Here is a 19555-nt window from a genome sequence, read left to right on the forward strand (position 1 = left end):
TTTTTCTTTTGTGATGGGAATGGTGTAATGGTGTGCTTTTAGTTTTAATTTTGCTGGGTCAGTTTAGCTTGTTACAGGTAGGTTTTTGTTTTTGTTTTACCCCCAGAATTTAACATATCCATCCATCCATCCATCCTGCTTTCCTTTATTACTGTCTGATTTGAGCCTTACTGTATCAACATAAACTACACAGAAGAGACCATGCCTTTCAACCCTGGTCCTGGATTAGGATCCTCTGGAGTACTTTTAAATGCCTGAGCCTCCCCCGAGCTGAAAGGGACCAGGTGGGTATTTCTGGTGGGTAGACCCATCAGGTATCTTTCAAAGCACTCACTCACTCAAGATGACTCTTTTGTGCAGTCCCATTGAGAGCCGTTGAGTGAGGCCTTAAATAAGGATGGCGATAAGGATTTCCTTCTGGATGGCCAGTCTTCCTACAGCACATCTCAGTCATGTTCACAAACTCCTCTCACTGCCGACTGAATAAAGTCCCCAATTCATGAGCACATTTAAGGCTCTCGGTAATTTGAGTTTAAATTACTTTCACAGGGGCGCCTGGGTGGCTCAGTGGGTTAAGCCGCTGCCTTCGGCTCAGGTCATGATCTCAGGGTCCTGGGATCGAGTCCCGCATCGGGCTCTCTGCTCAGCAGGGAGCCTGCTTCCCTCTCTCTCTCTCTCTGCCTGCCTCTCCATCTATTTGTGTTCTCTCTCTGTCAAATAAATAAATAAAATCTTTAAAAAAAAATTTTTTTTAATTACTTTCATAGCCTTATCTTACATTATTTTTCCATAAACTTTAACTCCTAATCAGGCTTTTCCTATACTCTGCTGCCTTTGCCTGTGCTACTGGTCTACTCACAATAATTTTTTGTCCCTATTCTGCTTGTAGCTGTCTTTCTGTATTTAAGACCTACTTGGGGGAGTTTTTATATGAATGCTTCCCTGATAATCCACCTCTTACCCTGCGCTGAATAGAGTCCCTTCCCACACATCTTTAGTACCTTTCACCTTGATCTGTTGATTGTGCCAATCATTCTACTGAGTGTTCTTACTGACACACTCTGCTATAAAATGTTTCTGAGAAACCATGTTTCTGAGAGTAGGGATTTTCTTACATACAGCTCCATCCCCCTACAGTGTAGCATTGTTGGTGATAAAAATGAACAAAAGCTGGTCCTATAAAGGTCTTATGTTTGAAATAGTCAAACCCAAAATATACCAATTTTTTTATTCTCATTAGGAGTTCCACTAAAAGTCATCTTTCTTCACTTAGCTCTCCATCCAGCTTAGATCTGTCCTCTTACTACTTCTGCCACTTTCTTGGCAAGATGCTAGACTCCTTTGTTTTACTGTCATTATTTTATAACTGTGCGGCCAAACCCAAATCTCAGCGGAGTTCCGCTCAATCTGCCTCTGACTGTGTTGGGCTGCTGAGCATGGCCACAGAAAACCACATGGGGGCACAGGCTGGCGCCACTACAGGATTGGTGGTTCCCATCCTCAAAGGTCCTCAACAGGAGCAAGACACCCATCATTTAAGGCAAGGTGAAACCTCCAGTCTTAGGAAATCTTCACCTTCCTCCAACTCTACAAGCAAATTAGTTCAGAGGAAAAAAATGGAAAACTTCCTGAACTGCATCACCTAATCTGTCTGTACCTGCCCCCACTACAAGTTCTTCCTCAGACTCCAAAAGAAAAGAATCCAGGATCTGTACTAGAGACAACATCCTTTCCAAACTCCTTACAAAGTCTGCTCTGTGATTACCCTGGCTCCCAAACTGGCTTGTGCACCAGCATCCTGTCAAGAACTGAAATACTCCCAGACTCTACCCAAACCTTGAACTTAAAGTAATCCACCCTGAGTCTTAAACAGCCATTGTGTTCCTTCATTGCATTCCTTCACTATCTTCAACTCTAAATGGGTCCTTTCCTTTCTTTAGATAGGACCAAACTGTTTCGGGTTTTTTTTTTAAAACATCTTTTCATCCTCAACCCCCTACTTTTTTCCCCTTCAAAAACTAATTCCTTGGGGCACCTGGGTGGCTCAGTGGGTTAAAGCCTCTGCTTTCTGCTCGGGTCATGATCCCAGGGTCCTGGAATCGAGCCCCGAATCGGGCTCTCTGCTCAGCAGGGAGCCTGCTTCCCCCTCCACCCCCCGCCTGCCTCTCTGCCTACTTGTGATCTCTCTCTGTCAAATAAATAAATAAATAAAATCTTTAAAAAAAAACACAACCTAATTCCTTACCGTTACTGTCTTTTTTTTTTTTTTTTCCGTTACTGTCTTTTGACATTGCATCTCACCAATTACCAGTGAACCCATGTGAGATTGGTTTCTGCCATTATCACTCCACTGAAACTTTTTAAATTCAGATTCCACTTTGTCTTGATAAATACTACTACTTTAAACTGCTGAATACTTCATTTGAAAGACTAGACTTGTGACATTACACCCCTCGTTTTTTCCTTTACCTCTGGGGCCTTTGCTCAGATGCGGATTTCATCTCTAAGCAGCTCTTAAATCTTGATCTTATATTCACATATCCTAAACAATGCTGTTTACTTCAATGACTTAAGTTGATTTCCTCTGGCCTAGATCTTCCCCTGAGAGCCACATTTGGAATAGCTTGGTCTCTAAAAGAAAGTGCCATTGATTAGGTGACTTATAAAGAACAGGAATTTGTTTCTCACAATCCCAGAAATGGGAAGTCTGAGATCAGGGTGCCGGCACGGCCCGGGTCTGGTGAGACCCTCTTCTGGGCCATACGGGCTGCCAACTGCTCGTATCCTCACGTGGCAGAAAAAGATTGAGCCCGCTCTCTGGCGTCTTACAAAGATACTAATGAGATCATGAGGGCTCCATCCTCCTGACCTAATTACTTACCATGACCTAATTACTTTCCAATACCATCAGGTTGAGATTTAGAGTTTCAGCAAATGAATTTGGGGAGTGGGGGGAGAGGACACAGTCCAGAATAGATAATCCAACTTAAATGTCTCAATGTTAGCTCAAATTCAGCATGTCTTAACATCTTCCCCCACTCCCATCTCACATGTGTATGGTTGAAGTTCCCTTAGTAAACAGCACTGTCATCCATCCTGCAGCTTAAGCAGAATCTTGGAAGTTAATTTGACTTTTCCCTCCCTCTCACCTCTGTATCCTGTGAGTCACAGGACCTTACAGTTTCCCTTAAAACATCTCTTGAACCTCTCCTCATTTCTTTTTTTTTTTTTTTTTTTTTTTTTTTTAAAGATTTTATTTATTTATTTGTCAGAGAGAGAGAGCACAGGCAGAGAGGCAGGCAGAGTCAGAGGGAGAGGCAGGCTCCCTGCGGGGCAAGGAGCCCGATGTGGGACTCGATCCCAGGACGCTGGGATCATGACCTGAGCCGAAGGCAGCTGCTTAACCAACTGAGCCACCCAGGCGTCCCTGAACCTCTCCTCATTTCTAACACATAAATACAGAAGCCCTATCATCTCACCTGGAGAACTTAATTTCCTAAATTTTTTTTTTTTTTAAAGATTTTATTTATTTATTTCGACAGAGAGAGATTACAAGTAGGCAGAGAGGCAGGCAGAGAGAGAGGAGGAAGCAGGCTCCCTGCTGAGCAGAGAGCCCTTAATTTCCTAAATCTTTTTTTTTTTTTTTTTAAGATTTTATTTATTTACTTGAAAGAGAGACAGTGAGAGAGAGTATGAGCGAGGAGAAGGTCAGAGAGAGAAGCAGACTCCCCATGAGCTGGGAGCCTGATGTGGGACTCAATCCCGGGACTCCGGGATCATGACCTGAGCCGAAGGCAGTCGTCCAACCAACTGAGCCACCCAGGCGTCCCAATTTCCTAAATCTTAAAACAAAACAAAACAAAACAAAACTGCTTCACTGAGCTGTAATTCACATGCCAAACAATAATTCAGTGGTCGTCGTCTTCTTTTTTTTTTTTTAAGATTTTATTTATTTATTTGACAGAGAGAGAGATCACAAGTAGGCAGAGCAGCAGGCAGAGACAGAGGGGAAGCAGGCTCCCCGCTGAGCAGAGAGCCCGATGCGGGGCTCAATGCCAGGACCCTGAGATCATGACCTGAGCCGAAGGCAGAGGCTTCAACCCACTGAGCCACCCAGGTCCCCTAATTCAGTGGTCTTTATATTCACAGTCATAGTCATGCAGTCACACAATTGGAGAACATCTCATAATTGCAAAAACCCATACTGAACTCTCCATTTCCCCCCAAATGATCTCTGCTGGTACTCTTTTTTTGCTCACACTTTTACCACACTGCAATCAACATAATCTTTTTTCAACAATTATGTCATATTTTTGCTTGGAACTTTTATTGTCCTTGGAATGAAGTCCAAGTTCCTTTCTGATTTACAGGGCCTTTAGAATATGATTTCTCCATACTTTCTGGCCTCCATTTCTTCCTTACAGTTTACAAACTCACTAAATGGGGATTTTTAGTTATTTTAATAGACCGAGTCCTCTTTCACAAATGTTTTTATTTGCCTCACTTTTCCCCTTTGGTTAGATCTAAGGTAACCATATATTCTAATTTATACTTGTTTTCCCCTTGACTTTTAAGAATTTTCCTGTTTGGGGGTGCTGGGTGGCTCAGTGGGTTAAGCCTCTGCTTAACCGGCTCAGGTCATGATCCCAGGGTTCCGGGATTGAGCCCCACATCAGGCTCTCTGCTTAGCAGGGAGCCTTCTGCCTCCTCTCTCTCTGCCTAGTTGTGATCTCTCTCTAATAAATAACATCTTAAAAAAAATAAAAATTTTGGATGATAAAATACTATGGTAACCCCTGCCTAAATTCAATTTACATGTCAAGTAATCTTTAGGTGACTGGCACATGGCAGACACAAAATAAAATCTATACAAAAGAGTGCATAGGCACAAAGGGAATTTGAATTCAGGCCACTATTTTGGAATTGTAATAATTGGTAGTAGAGTATTTCTGACACTATGGAGAAAGGATTTAACAAATAAATTAACATCAAATGAGCTGGCATTAAAAAAGAAAAAAAAAAAAGAAGAAGAAAAAACTTACCAACATAAAGGATTTGACCAAGTAGATTTTATCCCAGGAATGAAAGGTTGATTTAATATCTGAAAATCACATAACATAACCATATTAGCAGAATAAAGGAGAAGAATCATATGATCATCTCAGGAGACAAAAATTTGACAAAATCCAATATCCATGTATGATTAAGAACTCAGCAAATTAGAGAAGGAAGTTCGCTCAATCTGATAAAGAACATCTATGAAAAACCCAGAGCTAATACACTTAATGGTGAAATACTGAAAACTTTCCCCCCTAAGATCAGGAACTAGACAAGAATACCTGCTTTTATTACTTCTATGTGGAATTGTACTAGCCAAGGCAACAAGGTAAGAAATAGAAAATGCAAACATTTTAGAACTGAGAACAATAACAACTAGAATAATAGCAAGTATCCTTAAGCAAGGATACAAGATCAATACATAAAAACAAAAATCAGCTGTATTTATTATCAACCATAAAAATTCATTAACGATGACATAAAATTAAGAACAAATTTAACAGAAGATGCGTAAGACATTGATAACTACACAACATTGCTGAGTTTGAAGAAGAGCTAAAGAAATAGAGCATGTTCACAGACTGAAAGAATCAATATTGTTAAGATGGCAATTCTCTTTGAACTGATCTACAGATTCAATGTAATCCCTATCAAAATGCCAGTACACTTTTTTCTCTCACAGAAATTGAAGAGCTGATTTTAAAATTTTCCCAGAAAAGCAAGGGAACTGCAATAGCCAAAACCATTTTTACAAAAAGAACAAAGTTTGAACACCTACACAGAAAATTTCAGGTGTGCCTGGCTGTCTCAGTTGATAGGGAATGTGAATATTGATCTCAAAATTGTAGGTTCAAGCCCCACATTGAGTGTAGAGGTTAGTTAAAAATAAAATCTTTAAAAAAATTCAAAATTTTACTATAATGAAGACAGCATGGTTCTGGCATGAGGACACAGAATATAACAGAACCCAGATATATATTTTCATGTGTTTATGGTCCATTTTTTTTTTTTTTTTTTTTAGGATAGTCTTTATTTGAGAGTGAAAGAGAGAACACGAATAGGGGAGGCTCAATCCTAGGACCCTGAAATCATGACCTGAGCCAAAGTGCTGATGCTTAACTGACAGCCATCCAGGTGCCCCTATGGTCAATTTTTTGACCAAAGTGCCAGGATAATTCAACAGGGAAAGACAGTCTTTTAAAAAAATGGTGCCTAAACAATTTTTTTCCCTTTACATTTTTATATATAGGAACATTCGCAGACTTACCAGAACATGGATGAGTTCCTCTAGGTCATATTGTGACACCTGCTGGTATAAAAGAATATTTCAAGTTGTTAGTATTTCTAATACCTTTAGAGAGCTTTTATTTATGTATTTTAAAGATTTTGAGAGAGAGAGTGAATGCATGCATGAGTGGGGTTAACAGGCAGGCAGAGGAAGAGGGAGAAGCAAGCTCCCTGAAGAGCAGGGAGCCCAATGTGGGCCTCAATCCTAGGATCCTGGGATCAATACCTGTGCCAAAGGCAGATGTTCAACCAACGGAGTCACCCAGGTGCCCCTCTTTAAAGAGCTTTTAGAAATAAAGACTGGGATGTCAGTTGGTTGGGTGTCCAACTCTTGGTCTAGGCTCAGTTTGTGATCTCATGGGGCTCCCACTCAGCAGGGAGTCTGCTTGAAGATTCTCTCCCTCTGCCCCTCCCCCACTCATTCATGGTCTAAAATATATTTTTTAAAAAGTTAAAAAATTTGGGACACCTGGGTAGCACAGTCCGGTTAAGCATTTGCCTTTGGCTCAGGTCATGACCCCAGGGTCCTGGGATTGAGTCCCACATCGGGCTCCTTGCTCAGAGGAAAGTCTCCTTCTCCCTCTGCCTCTCCTGTTCCTCCTGCTTGTGGTCTCTGACAAATAAATAAAATCTTAAAAACAATAAGAACTAGGGTGCCTGGGTGGCTCAGTGAGTTAAAAGCCTCTGTTGTCGGCCCAAGTCATGATCCCAGCATCCTGGGATGGAGCCCTGCATCAGGCTCTCTGCTCAGCTGGGAACCTGCTTCCTCATCTCTCTCTGCCTACTTGTGGTCTCTCTGAACCGACAGCCACCCAAATAAATAAAATCTTTAAACAAATAAATAAATAAACAAAATCTTTAAAATAAATAAATAAACTCTTTTAAAAAATAACTAAAAAAAAATTTAAAGGACCAAGGGCTCTATAGGAAGTAGATCCTGTGAGATAAACAATGAACAGAGAAAGAAATGACTAACGATATGAAAACATGCTCACCTAATATTAAGTGAAATACAAAGATAAAACCAACAATGAGATAGCTATTTCTCATATATTAAACTGGCAAAAATCCAAAAGTTTCACATACTGTTGGTGTAAAAACACTCACACTCATACATTGCTGATGGTCCTGCAAATTACCACTGCAGCGGTTGGGAATTTGACAATACTGGTAAAATTACTAATCCTTTTGACTAGCAATCCCACATCTAGTGCTCGCTCCCAAAAACAAACTGGCAAAAAATGTTTTTTAAATGTAAATATGCACAAGGCTGTTATCCCTTACAATATTATTTATAATTGCAAAAAGACCAGGAACAACTCAAATTTCTATCAGAAGAAGACTGGTTAAATAATATCAAATCCATAGAGAGCTCCAGATTAAAAAGCAAAATGGAGAGAGAGAGTGTGTGTGTGGTAAAATATATCCTATTTTATGTGTATTTGCTTATGTGTTTAAAGCAGAATGATAAATTACAAACATTTTTAAACGGTTAACTAGAGAGAAAAGAAAGGAACACAACAAGGGACAAAAATTAAGTCATTTTGACTATATCTATTTTGGCAAATTTGACTTTGGAACTAGGTAAATATGTTACATAATTATAAAACAAAATTAAATTTAAAATCTTGAGGATGAAGCTAATGAATCTAAATTAGTATCCAGTGGGTGGCATAACCACACAAAAAGTAACTCTTAAAGCAGTAACTTATGCATCCCTAGTGGTATAAACCCTAAGGAAAAAAATCTCCGGGGTACCTGGGTGGCTCAGTTGGTTAAGCACCTTGACCCTTGATCTCCACTCAGGTCTTGACGGGAGTTCAAGGTCCAGGTGAGGCTCCATGCTGGGTGTGGATAAACAAAAATCTTTACCCGTCCTTAGCCACATTATCAGTGGTCGTGTTAGTATCCTGAGACTGTTGGGTATGTGCCATGTATTAAAGTAAATGAGTAATAATCTAATTTGTTATTACTAGAATCTCTACAACTGGGATCCTCTGCATGGGAGAAGGAAATACCTAGGCACAATAGGGGGAAAGTCAAATCCTTGTGGCCCGAGTTTGCCATGCAAGTACCTGCATGCGCTCACAATACATCTGAAACAAAACAAATTTTCTTCTTTCTGCTGAATAGGCCTGCAAATAACTACCAGTCAGTGAGCAACTGATTCGCCCCTGGACTGAAGTTTTGAGGTAATATTTCCTACTAAATGGAACTACAGATTCTTGGAGAAAAGGCAGATTCTAGATATGGGGTAAGAAATGTACAAAGGAGGCTAGAAATCCCTTATACCAGCTATCGAGTTAGCGATCAAAGAATGTTGCAGTCATGCCAAAAGACTTGGGAACCAAGCAGCCAACAGGAACCACTAGCCAGGCCTGACCAGGGCACCATAGGATGGGAAACACCTAGGATTCAAGACAGCTGGAAAGGCCTGAGGGCCCACCAGGACAGCAGGGGCATTTGGGGTCTGCCAGCAGTCACCATGCAAAACCTCCTCAATGCCAACCATAGGAATGTGGCTGGATGGCTGAGGGCAGGCCTCATCCCACAGGCTGGAAGGGCGGATGCTTGAGGGAAGGTGTGGGGAGCAAACTGCCTGCGTGAGACAGCTCCTGGGATCAGTCTCTGGTCTGGCTCGTAGGGAGAGATGGGTGCCATAGAATTTCTTAAAAAAATCAAACCAACAAAAATACAACCACTGGCCAAAGAGAAGACAAAGTGAGCAACAGTAAGAATAACTCCAACAAGAGGAAGATAAACACGTTAAGAAATTTTTGAAAAATTAAAGCTTCTGAGTCATAATACATATACATAACACATAGCCCTTCACATACTGTGGTTAATTTTCTCGGCCTTTTATCAATTGTACTAGTAGCATTATTGGGGGGGCAATAAAATTCAAACATCAATAAATGTATTTGAAAGCAGACATTTTCCCCACACCAACCACTACTGTGTCATGTATCTTCTGTGTTGAAAATATTTCTTCTGGGATGCCTGGGTGGCTCACCAGCTAAGAGAGAGAGGGAGAGAGAGCGAGCACAGGCAGACAGAATGGCAGGCAGAGGCAGAGGGAGAAGCAGGCTCCCTGCTGAGCAAGGAGCCCGATGTCAGACAGAAAAGGCCATATAGTATTATTCCATTTATATGATATGTCCATAATAGGTGAATCCATAGAATGTATCTTAGTGGTTGCCAGGGGATTGAGTCGGAAATGGGAAGTGACTGCTAAGGGATACAGAGTTTCTATATAGGGTGATGGAATTAAGCTAGTTAGTGATGATGACCGTACAATGTTAAGCCACTGCATTTTACACTTTATTTCTTTTTAAAGGATTTTATTTATTTATTTATTTGACAGAGAGAGACAGATCACAAATAGGCAGAGAGGCAGGCAGAGAGAGGGGGAAGCAGGCTCCTTGCAGAGCAGAGAGCGGATGTGGGGCTCAATCCCAGGACCCTGAGATCATGACCCAAGCCAAAGGCAGAGGCTTAACCCACTGAGCAACCCAGATGCCCCTGAATTGTACACGTTAAATGGGTGAATTTTATGGCATCTGAATTGTAGCCCAATAAAAAATATGGCATTCATGAGACAAATGGAAATTTAAATACCGATTTGCTATCTGGTAACACCGTTATCAGCTCAAGCTTTAAAACATTTATCTTTTAGAGATACATCTTAAATATTTATGGATTAAATAGGATGCCAGGGTTTGCTTCAAAAATAATACAGGGTAGTTGGAAAATCAGGATTTTGCGGCTGTCAGAGCAAGAACTGAATCAGGCAAGAATCATCAATGGATGTAGTGATGATCCTAAAATATGACCGCAAATTCTTTGATAGTCCCCCTTCAAGAGTTGGTACTTCAAAAACAAAAACCTTGGAGCTTAATTCTTTCTTGTTAGGTGGCTTGGACTTAGACACTTCTAATGAGTAGACTGTAGTGGAAGTGAGTGTATGACCCTCCCAACCCCGGGGTCCATCACAAAAGGCACTGCTCTCTCAGGATCACCTGCTCTAGAGGAAGCCAGTCTATGCCACGAGGGCACAGAAGTAATGCTAGGGAGAGGTCCTTGAGGCAAGGAGTGACAGTTACAGCACTAACTTGCCAGATGTGGGAATGAAGCATCTTGGAAATGGATACTCCAGCCCCAAGCAAGCCTTCAGATGATGGCAACTTCTGGCCAACAATGAAACCTAATCTCACGAGAGCCCCACACTGGGCTCCTTGCTCTATGGCGGAGCCTGCTTCTCCCTGTCTTCTGCCCCCCAATCCCGTCCCTCATGAATAAATGAAAAACCTTAAAAAAAAAAAACAAAACAAAACAACCAAACCTGGGATACAAATGGTGTGGAGATAAAATTGACTCAGTGTTAAATTTACTGAAAGTGGTAACTGTACTCAATGGTATGTAAGGGACTATCCTTATTTTAAGGAAATACACAATGAAGTAGTTCAAGGTAAAGGGCCAGGATATATGTAACTTAACCCCCAATAGGTGGGGAAAAAAGTGTTTGGGGGAGAGGTGCATATGTGAGAGAGGCTGAGAAAGAACATATAAAGAAAGCAAATGAAATAAAACGTTAGTAACAGATGAACCTGAGTAAAGGATAGGATAGTAGGTGTTTGGTTTTGCTTTACTGTTTTCATTTTTCTTACCTACCTATATCCTTGAAATTCCAAATAAAACGTTTTAAAAATAATTCTGTGCGAGGGAGGGAAAAAGTGAGGGTAAAGACTAATTTAGATTGGCTATAAACTGACAACTATTGAAGCTGAATTGTATACTGTAAAAGGAGGTTTATTAAACTCTTCTGACTACTTCTGTGTTTGAAATCTGCCATAGGAAAAGGTGAATGGTAAGAGAATTGAACTGGGAAGATCCCAAGTGTCTCTTCCAGTGGTTCCATGGTCTAAGGGCATTAAAAAAAAAAAAAAAAAATTTTTTTTTTTAAAAGCACATTCACAAGGTGTAACCATCAGCACCATCCATCTCCAGAACTTTTTATCTTGCAGAACTGAATCTCTGTACCCAGTCAGCAGTAACTCCACACTCCCCCCTGCCCCACTGCTTCTGGCAAGCACCCTTCTGCTTTCTGTCTCTGGGACTGGGACTACTCTAGGTACGTTACGCAAGCGGAATGATACAGTATTTGTCCTTTTGTGACTGGCTTATTTCACTTAGCACCATGTCTCCAAGGTTCATCCAGGTAGCAGCACATGCAGAATTTCCTGCCTTTTAAAGGCAGAATAATATCCCATTGTGTGTATACCACACATCTTGCTTATCCATTCATCAGTGAGTGGACGTGCTCGCTTTCACCCCTTGGGACTATCGTGGAAAATGCTGCCCTGAGCATGGTGCATGTGTACCTCCTGGAATCCCCACTTTCAATTTTAAGCCTGGATTTTTACAAATTGTTAGAGAAAGAAAGTTATATTTTAAATTCCTCCTGCCATCTGTGATTTATCTGATGTTCTTAAGTGATCTTTAAAGGGGCAGTGATAATGCTTTTCCTGATAAAACAGCAACACGGTCTTGACCACTGAAGCTGAGCTTTGGTTTCATTTCCAGTGAGTTCCTTCAGGTTCAGTGCTATTCACACGACTGTTTGAAAGTTGTTTCTGTTGGATTTGATAATAGAAACCTTGTTGTAGGTTTTGGACACTGGGTAAGGACAGAGTAAAATGACCAAGGCTGGTCAAGTTCATGAGAAAGGGCATGTGGGCCTGGTTTCTCTTTAGCAGCACAGTCCTCTCCTTTGAGGCCCGAGAACGCTTCTCCCCGTGTACCCCAGGACCGTGGCACTTCTTCCCACTCGCCTCAAGGGCTACATAATTGCAAAGACCAGCATCGTGGGCCCTTTTCCACTTGGACGGTATTTTCTGGAACTGCTAGATTTCCAGATGAGAACTGTTTATTCTGGATCGGACTTAATTTGGTCAGCTGAATTCTCTTGGGTATGGAGAGTTTTTCTTACCCTTGGCCTACTTTCTGTGGTACTAAATATCCTTTTACAGTTTCACCCAGCACTTTGTAAAATAGAAACAGTTGAAAGCACTGCTTTATTTTGCTTCCTGAGCTCCTTTTGCTCTTTCAGTACTCAGTTACACTGTGCTTGGTAACCACAGAGCCCGGTACTGGAAAGGAAGGTTTTGCTCAGGTCACAATAGTCATCCACTGCTTCCTGTGTGCCAGGACCCGCCGCTCCTTCCCCCCACTGGCCAGTAGAGCACTAGCTAGTTAGCCCCCAGAACAGTAGGCATGGTGATGGAGACACATCTAAGGCCTGAGAGGCTTCTACTCCCAGGCATGTCTTCTCTACCTCCATATGTGCTTGGATCGTCCCCTCCCTCCAATGCAGTAGCCAGCCTCTCACACCAGTGTGGGGAAAACGGAGAAAAGATACAGGAAGAAGGAAGAAAAAATGCAGAGGGAAGCAAGTCAGATTCCTGCCCCCTACGAACCGCCTGTCTTTGGATAAGTTTTTTTTCCCCCTCTCTGTATTTTCATCTCTGCACTACCCCACTTTCAGTGATTAACAGCCGTCTAACATGACAGGGAGCACCACACTTATTAGTATCACACTAAGTATCATGACCGCCCTTTTGGTTGTTTCCAAGTTTTCATTATTCGTTATAATGACACAGAACTCCATACACATACCTTCTTCCTCCTTTTGGATTACTTCTTTGATATAAACTTAGGAACGGAATGTTGACCAATCTTAGGATAAGATTAAGTCCATTTAAAATGAGTTAGATGCTCACTTAATTAGGGTACAGGGCCATAAAAATGTTCACTCCAGCTTTAATGCCTGATCCTGCTTCTTAGAAGAGCATTTTTCTTTTCCTTAAGTAGCCTCCATGCCCAGCGTGGAACCCAGTGTGGGGTTTGAACTCATAACCCTGAGATCAAGAGTCGGACATTAACCGACTGCGCCACCCAGGTGCAAGGGCATCTCTTTCAAAGCAATGAAACAAGTATTAGTTTAACATTCAAACACACTCAAAGAAGCACTCTTTTGGAGTGTGGGAGCCTGATATTCACAGGAAGCATGGACACCTAAGGAAGGAAGGAATGTTCAAGTGCTGTGGGGAGGTGCCCACTGCAGTCAGAGTGGCTTTACTCATCATTCCTCCAAGACTTCAAGCAATTTCCCATCGGGGAAAGTTAGTCGGCCCTTGAACAACATGAGTTTGAATTGTGTGGGTCCACTCATACATGGAGTATTTTGATACAGCACAGAACTGTAATGTATTATCTCTTCCTTATGATTTTCTTAATGTTTTCTTTTCCTTAGCTTACTTTACTCTAAGCATACAGCATACAATACATGTAACCAACAAAATATAGATTGATCAACTCTTTATGTTATCAGTAAGGCTAGAGGTCAACAGTAGGCAGTAAGTAAAGTTTTGGGGGAGCTGAAAGTTAACACAAATTTTTGACTGCATGGTAGAGGGGTCGGTGCCCCAATCCCTGATCTCTTCTCTTACTTCCTGTATTTGCCACTTACGGGATTTCCCCCTCTTCACTCTCTGTTCCTTAATCCTGTATTCTCCGGGTGCCTTGGTGGCTTATTGTTAAGCATCTGCCTTTAAGCTCAGGTCATGATCCCAGGGTCCATCCGGCTCTCTGCTTGGCAGGAAGCCTGCTTCTCCCTCTCCCACTCCCCCTGCTTGTGTTCCCTCTCTTGCTTCATCTCTCTATGTCAAATAAATAAAGAAAATCTTAAAAAAAGAAAAAGAAAAAGAAAAAGAAAACTCCTGTATCTCACCAAGAGTAACCCGGGTGGTTTTTATGCATCTCAGGCTCCTTCTGGCTTTAGCATCTCCAGAGACTGATTTCTTTCTTAGCTCTCCTCCATTATCACCTCTTACCCCTTTCTAAAGCTTTATTACACTCTTACCTGCTCCTTTTCTGCATCACAGGCCATGGGCCCACCGAGGGTGGGCTAAAAATCTGCTCTAACCTTTACTGCCTCTATGGAGAATCTCACCTTCTTCACTCACTTAAGAATAGAGAGAATGCCACTTCCTCCAGGAAGCCCTCTCTGGTTGTCCCAGCAGAAAGGAATGCCATGGCACTTTACTGGACCTCTTAAGACACTCAACACTTTATACCAAATTTTTGAGCATGTCTCCTCTTGTCTTCTGAACTCTAGACAGGATTATACTAAGTGACTTTGAATCTTTACTTGCTGCTGCTAGGGCTGTAGCAGAGGGGAGTTAAGTTTTTAGCTGTCAGGTTGTAAGTTAACATTTTTTTGGACTCCTATACAGAGCATTTCAGTTCTCTAGCACCTTTATACTATGTTTTCATATGTACACTGGCTCTCTGACGTAGGTTTCTATGAACTGAGACAAAGCCCCCATGAATGACATTTTCAATACAGGAAATACATCCGCATACCCTAGGAATTGTGTTAGAAACTTTGGAAGCACAGCCTGCTCTTTAAGGGAGAAGAGTCACAGGATTTAATCTGGTAACTTAAAAGGGAACAAAAAACAAGTTTCCCAGCCAGAGCAGTAGTGACTACTATCCTTCATTTACAACAAAGACCCAAAAGGAAAAGTCTACAGATTCATTAAGCCCAGATACAGCAGAGGAATTAATAGCACTCAGGATAAAAATGTTTTAAACTCTGAATCTCAAAACGAGGGAGCTGTCACTAATAGAAAAACATGCTTCAAAGGTGGGAAAACACCTTTAAGAATTTAAGATTTAGGAATTATAGTCCTCCTGTCCCTGTGATTTTAAATAATAAAGTGGGTGATACAAAGAAATGCTTTCATCTTTATCTGTTACAACTTTACCTGGGAATTTCCACTCCAAAGGCATGTAGTGGGCATGAATGATCCACGGAGGCCACGGAGGCGGTGCTGGTGTCTCATGAATGATCTTGCACAGGGTCCCTGCAGCTGAGGATGGCGTGGTTTAACTTTGGTCTCAGTGGATTCTAGAAAGTATGGCAGAGGGACCATCTTCTAGGGCACAGCCAGGAGGAGCAGGTGGAAAGGCTACTTTTCAAATTCTCTGCTCTCCTACTTTGACCTAATTATCCCACAGAGCTGGGAAGATCTGGGAAGTCAATCAGAAAAAAAAATTCATGGATTGAAGTGAATATGAATGAGAATTCATGACGCAGATGGACTTTTCAAATATACAAAGCTCTCCCTCCCTGCTTGTACTGTGTGGAGGAAAAGTGAGTTTTACCCAAGTCTAAACCTAGCCACACAGAGCTGGTGAGGCAGGTCGCTGGGTCTCCTGGTAGCCAAGAAGAGTAAGTTAGATGCTGGAGTGTCCCCTCCACACCTTGAAATCACTCAGACTTGCTTTTTCCTGACAAGCCCTACTAAAATTTGGCTAAATCAAAGAAAAACATATGTTCTCATAGTGATTGCTTTTTGATGGAGGGCAGCATCACAGGGCAGCATAGGCATACTTGGAAGAAGTGAATGTTCTTTGGTGTGCCTGGGACCTTAATGGCCAGGTCAGGATGGGAAGAACCCTGTGAGCCAGGAGAAGGGGCACAGACTGATTCGAGAAGGCAGGGGGGAAACCTGGAGCCGCTTCCTAGCTGGCCAGAGGCAGGTTGGGTGAGCCCTCTGTCGCTTACCGCCTCTTCCCCCAGGCCCACCTCGTCCCCACAACTATCACCCAGGCTACACGTCTCAACTTTGGCTCCCAGGGGAGGAGACTTCTACTTGGACCTGTCAGATGCAGCTGGCCATTGTGATGTGCTTGAACATACCCTTGCTGATGCCTGACCTGGCCCTCTTTGCCCCCTGTGGTAACTGCTCATCTGCCCTGCTGAACACCAAGCTCCAAGAGGGCCAGGAACCATGTGTGTGGCATGTGCTATGTGCGTGCATAGTGGGCACTCAAATACTGGGTAGGGAGAAGACAGGGTTTAAAATGCAGTATGGGGGCGCCTGGGTGGCTCAGTGGGTTGGGCCTCTGCCTTTGGCTGAAGTCATGATCTCAGGGTCCTGGGATCGAGCCCTGCATCAGGCTCTCTCCTCAGCAGGGAGCCTTGCTTCCCCCCTCTTTCTGCCTGCCTCTCTGCCTACTTGTGATCTGTCAAATAAATAAATAAAATCTTATAAAATAAAATAAAATAAAATAAAATGCAGTATGAGTATGAGGGACTTTGGTTCATCTTAAAAGTGGCTTCCCAGGGCAAGTAGCCAAAGATGTACAAATCTTGAGTCTCTGGAGGCCAGTGTGCCTCTGATGCAGTGTTAAAGGTTCTTAGGGTCTGTGGCTGCCCAGGACAGCTCGGGAAAACACTGGACCTCTATGTGATTGTTAGACTTGGGGAATGTCAGACCTTCGGAGGAAAAAAATGAAGTTCCTTCATCCATTACCATAAACCGGTGCACAGAACCTGTAACGAAATGAGAAAAATTAAGACCAATTAAATTAGTACAACTCAAACAGTTAATGATTTGATTTAAAGGGTTCTCCTTTCCTCTGACCCTATGCTCTTCCCATGTTTTGGTATTAAAATGTCTTTGTATAATGCGATAATGGTAAGATAAACTAGTAGTCCTTACTTGGCAAAAGAAGAAATGCCAAAACTTTCTAGCCACACTGGGAAGTTGGGGTGGTGGGAGGTATTGGACTTCTACTCGAGATCACTCTGAAAAAGAAATTCCAGGTGTTCAGGTGAATAGACCTGAAAGGCAAATTTTAAAGGCTGCTAGAAGATTATATAGAATATCATGACCTTGAGGTAGAGTAGGGTTTCTTAAATAAGACACAAGAACATATAATTTCCTCTAATCATAAAAGGAAAGATAGATTTAACTACATTAAGAATTCTAGTCATCGGGGCACCTGGGTGGCTCAGTGGGTTAAAGCCTCCGCCTTCAGCTCAGGTCGTGATCCCAGGGTTCTAGAATTGAGCCCCGTATCCGGCTCTCTGCTCAGCAGTGAGCCTGCTTCGCCCGTCTCTCTTTCTGTCTGCCTCTCTGCCTACTTGTGATCTCTGTCAAATAAATAAATAAAATCTTTAAAAAAAAAATTCTAGTCATCAAAACATATCATAAAGAATGAAGACAAGACATAATGAGATATCTGTAACATACATAATTGACAGAAGTAATATCCAGAATATATATACATACAAAAGCTCATAAAACACTTGAGCAAATAAGAAACAGGCAACCTCATAGATAAATGGGTAAGAGATGGGAACAGGCATTTCACAAAAGTAGAAATCTATATGGTTAATAAATAGATGAAAAAGTACTCAACCTTATTAGTACTCAGGAAAATGCAAATTAAAAACTACAATGAGATAGCATTTCACACCCACCAGATCGGGCAAAAATGTAAATTTCTTGTGATACCAAAGCATGGGAGACACTGAAAAAATATCCAGCAGTTTCACTCTCACATTTATACCTCAGAGAAACAGGTGCAAGTGCTCTGGGACGTGCAAACCAGAACAAACGCAGCACTGCTGTTTCCATCAGGCCTGAACAGGAAACAGCCAAGTCCACCTACGGCAGACAGGATGAACTGTGGGACAGCTGCACGATGGCATGGTATTACAAAACACTGAAAGAGAAAAGTCCCCCTAAAAAACAAAATTAACAAAGAAAGACCTAATAAAAGGGTTGATTCTATTTATGCAAGTTCAAAAATAAACCAAAACCAAACTATGCTCTTTGGGATACATACATAGGAAGGAGGGGGTAAAATTATAAAGAAATGATTATCTAGAGAGTACAAAATACTTCTGGAGGAGGAAGAATTATTACTGGAGAGACACGGGCTGGGTTTTTTTTTTTAGGTGCTAATACTCGGTTTCTTATGTGGGTTGTGGTTACATGAATGGTCGCTTTAGTTTTATTTTACTGTATGTCTCTTAATCTTTTCTGTATATGTATTTCACTTGAGTTGCCTTTCTCTTGTTTTAAAAAGTGTTTTACTAGTTGCAAATCTCCAAGCCTGGGAGCACCTATTCAGGTAGTGCTCGATAAATGCTGCCCCAGAGTGTTTGAGACTCAGAGTAGCCCCGGGGAGACTTTAAGGGAGAGAGGCTGGAGCTGGGCCTTCAACTGTGGGTTCTCTCAGTAATGCTTCTCTGACAATTAGGGGGTGGGAAAGTGAGACACAGTGAAGGTTTCAGTTGGCCAGGGGGCTTGCGGAGGCTAGGGGAGCAGTGGAGAAGCTAACAGGGCACAGTTACCGTGTTCTAGGCTCTACGGGCCTCACTTAGGAATCTGGCCTTCATTCCATAGACAGTAAGTAGACATTGAAGGTTACCATGGAACAATTAAAAATTCCATCACGTTTTAGGTCTCTGGGTGTGGAGGGAGGACTGGCAACAGGGAAACCAATTAAGGGTCAGACACAACCCACTGGGAATGTGGAAGCAGAGGCAGGAGGAGATGGGACTGAGACATAAGACTCTGGAAGAACAGTGAGAACTTAGTGATAGAGTAACTGACTTCTCCAAAAACTGCTTTTTTGTCCTTTTCTATTCTAAGCTAACTCTAGGGGTACAAAGAGGAACTCAAGATAGATGCTGCACAAGGACAAGTAGCTGAATCATGGAAGGTAAGAGGAGGACTAGCAGACATCCTTGATGCCGTGGGCCTGACCTAAGTCTTTAAATTCCATACAACTACTGAAGAGAAATGCCTGGGCAGGAAGCAGCAGGAAAAGGACAGGATGGCGGTCATAACCCAAACCAGAACGAGCAGTCTAATGAACCCCAACATAATCATCACCTGGCTTTAACAATGATCAGTATTTCATCATGTGGCTTTCGTCATTCTCCAGCAGTTTCAGTCCACATCTGTGTGCTCCAGGAGTGTGGCTGGGTCCAGTGAAAGATAAAACACATACACTGAGATGATCTCAATCTTGGTTCTTGTGTTGTGTTGGGACGTCAGTAGTTCAAACGCAGGTGTTCACCAGAAGAGCAAAGAGCACGACCATGCTGATCTCTGGCGCCAGCCTATTCCCTAGCTTCAGACTCCAGAATCACACAAAGTGTGTTTATGTGCGGTTCCCTAACCTCGTGGAGATGAAGCCCAGGCAGAGAAGACCTCCATGAAGGGTTGTTCCTCAGAAAAAAAACTGGCTCCACAACCACAGTTGTTCTAGATGTTACCAGTTTAAATAACTGCCACTCCCATCCTATCAGAGTAAAAAAAAGGCAGTTGTGACCTCGGAGGTG

At 42.2% G+C, this 19555-nt stretch overlaps 1 long non-coding RNA gene across 1 annotated transcript; it reads right to left on the reverse strand.

The window, feature by feature from the left end:
* Positions 1–61: 61 nt before the first annotated feature.
* Positions 62–16397, reverse strand: LOC132015810 (uncharacterized). Its single transcript, XR_009403772.1, has 3 exons — positions 15174–16397; positions 6326–6367; positions 62–5101 (listed from the first exon to the last, which is right to left on the reverse strand). It is a non-coding gene; the product is annotated as an uncharacterized LOC132015810 (long non-coding RNA).
* Between the last annotated feature and the right edge of the window lie 3158 nt (positions 16398–19555).

This window comes from Mustela nigripes, chromosome 4 (genome assembly GCF_022355385.1).
Source record: "Mustela nigripes isolate SB6536 chromosome 4, MUSNIG.SB6536, whole genome shotgun sequence".
NCBI lineage: Eukaryota > Metazoa > Chordata > Mammalia > Carnivora > Mustelidae > Mustela > Mustela nigripes.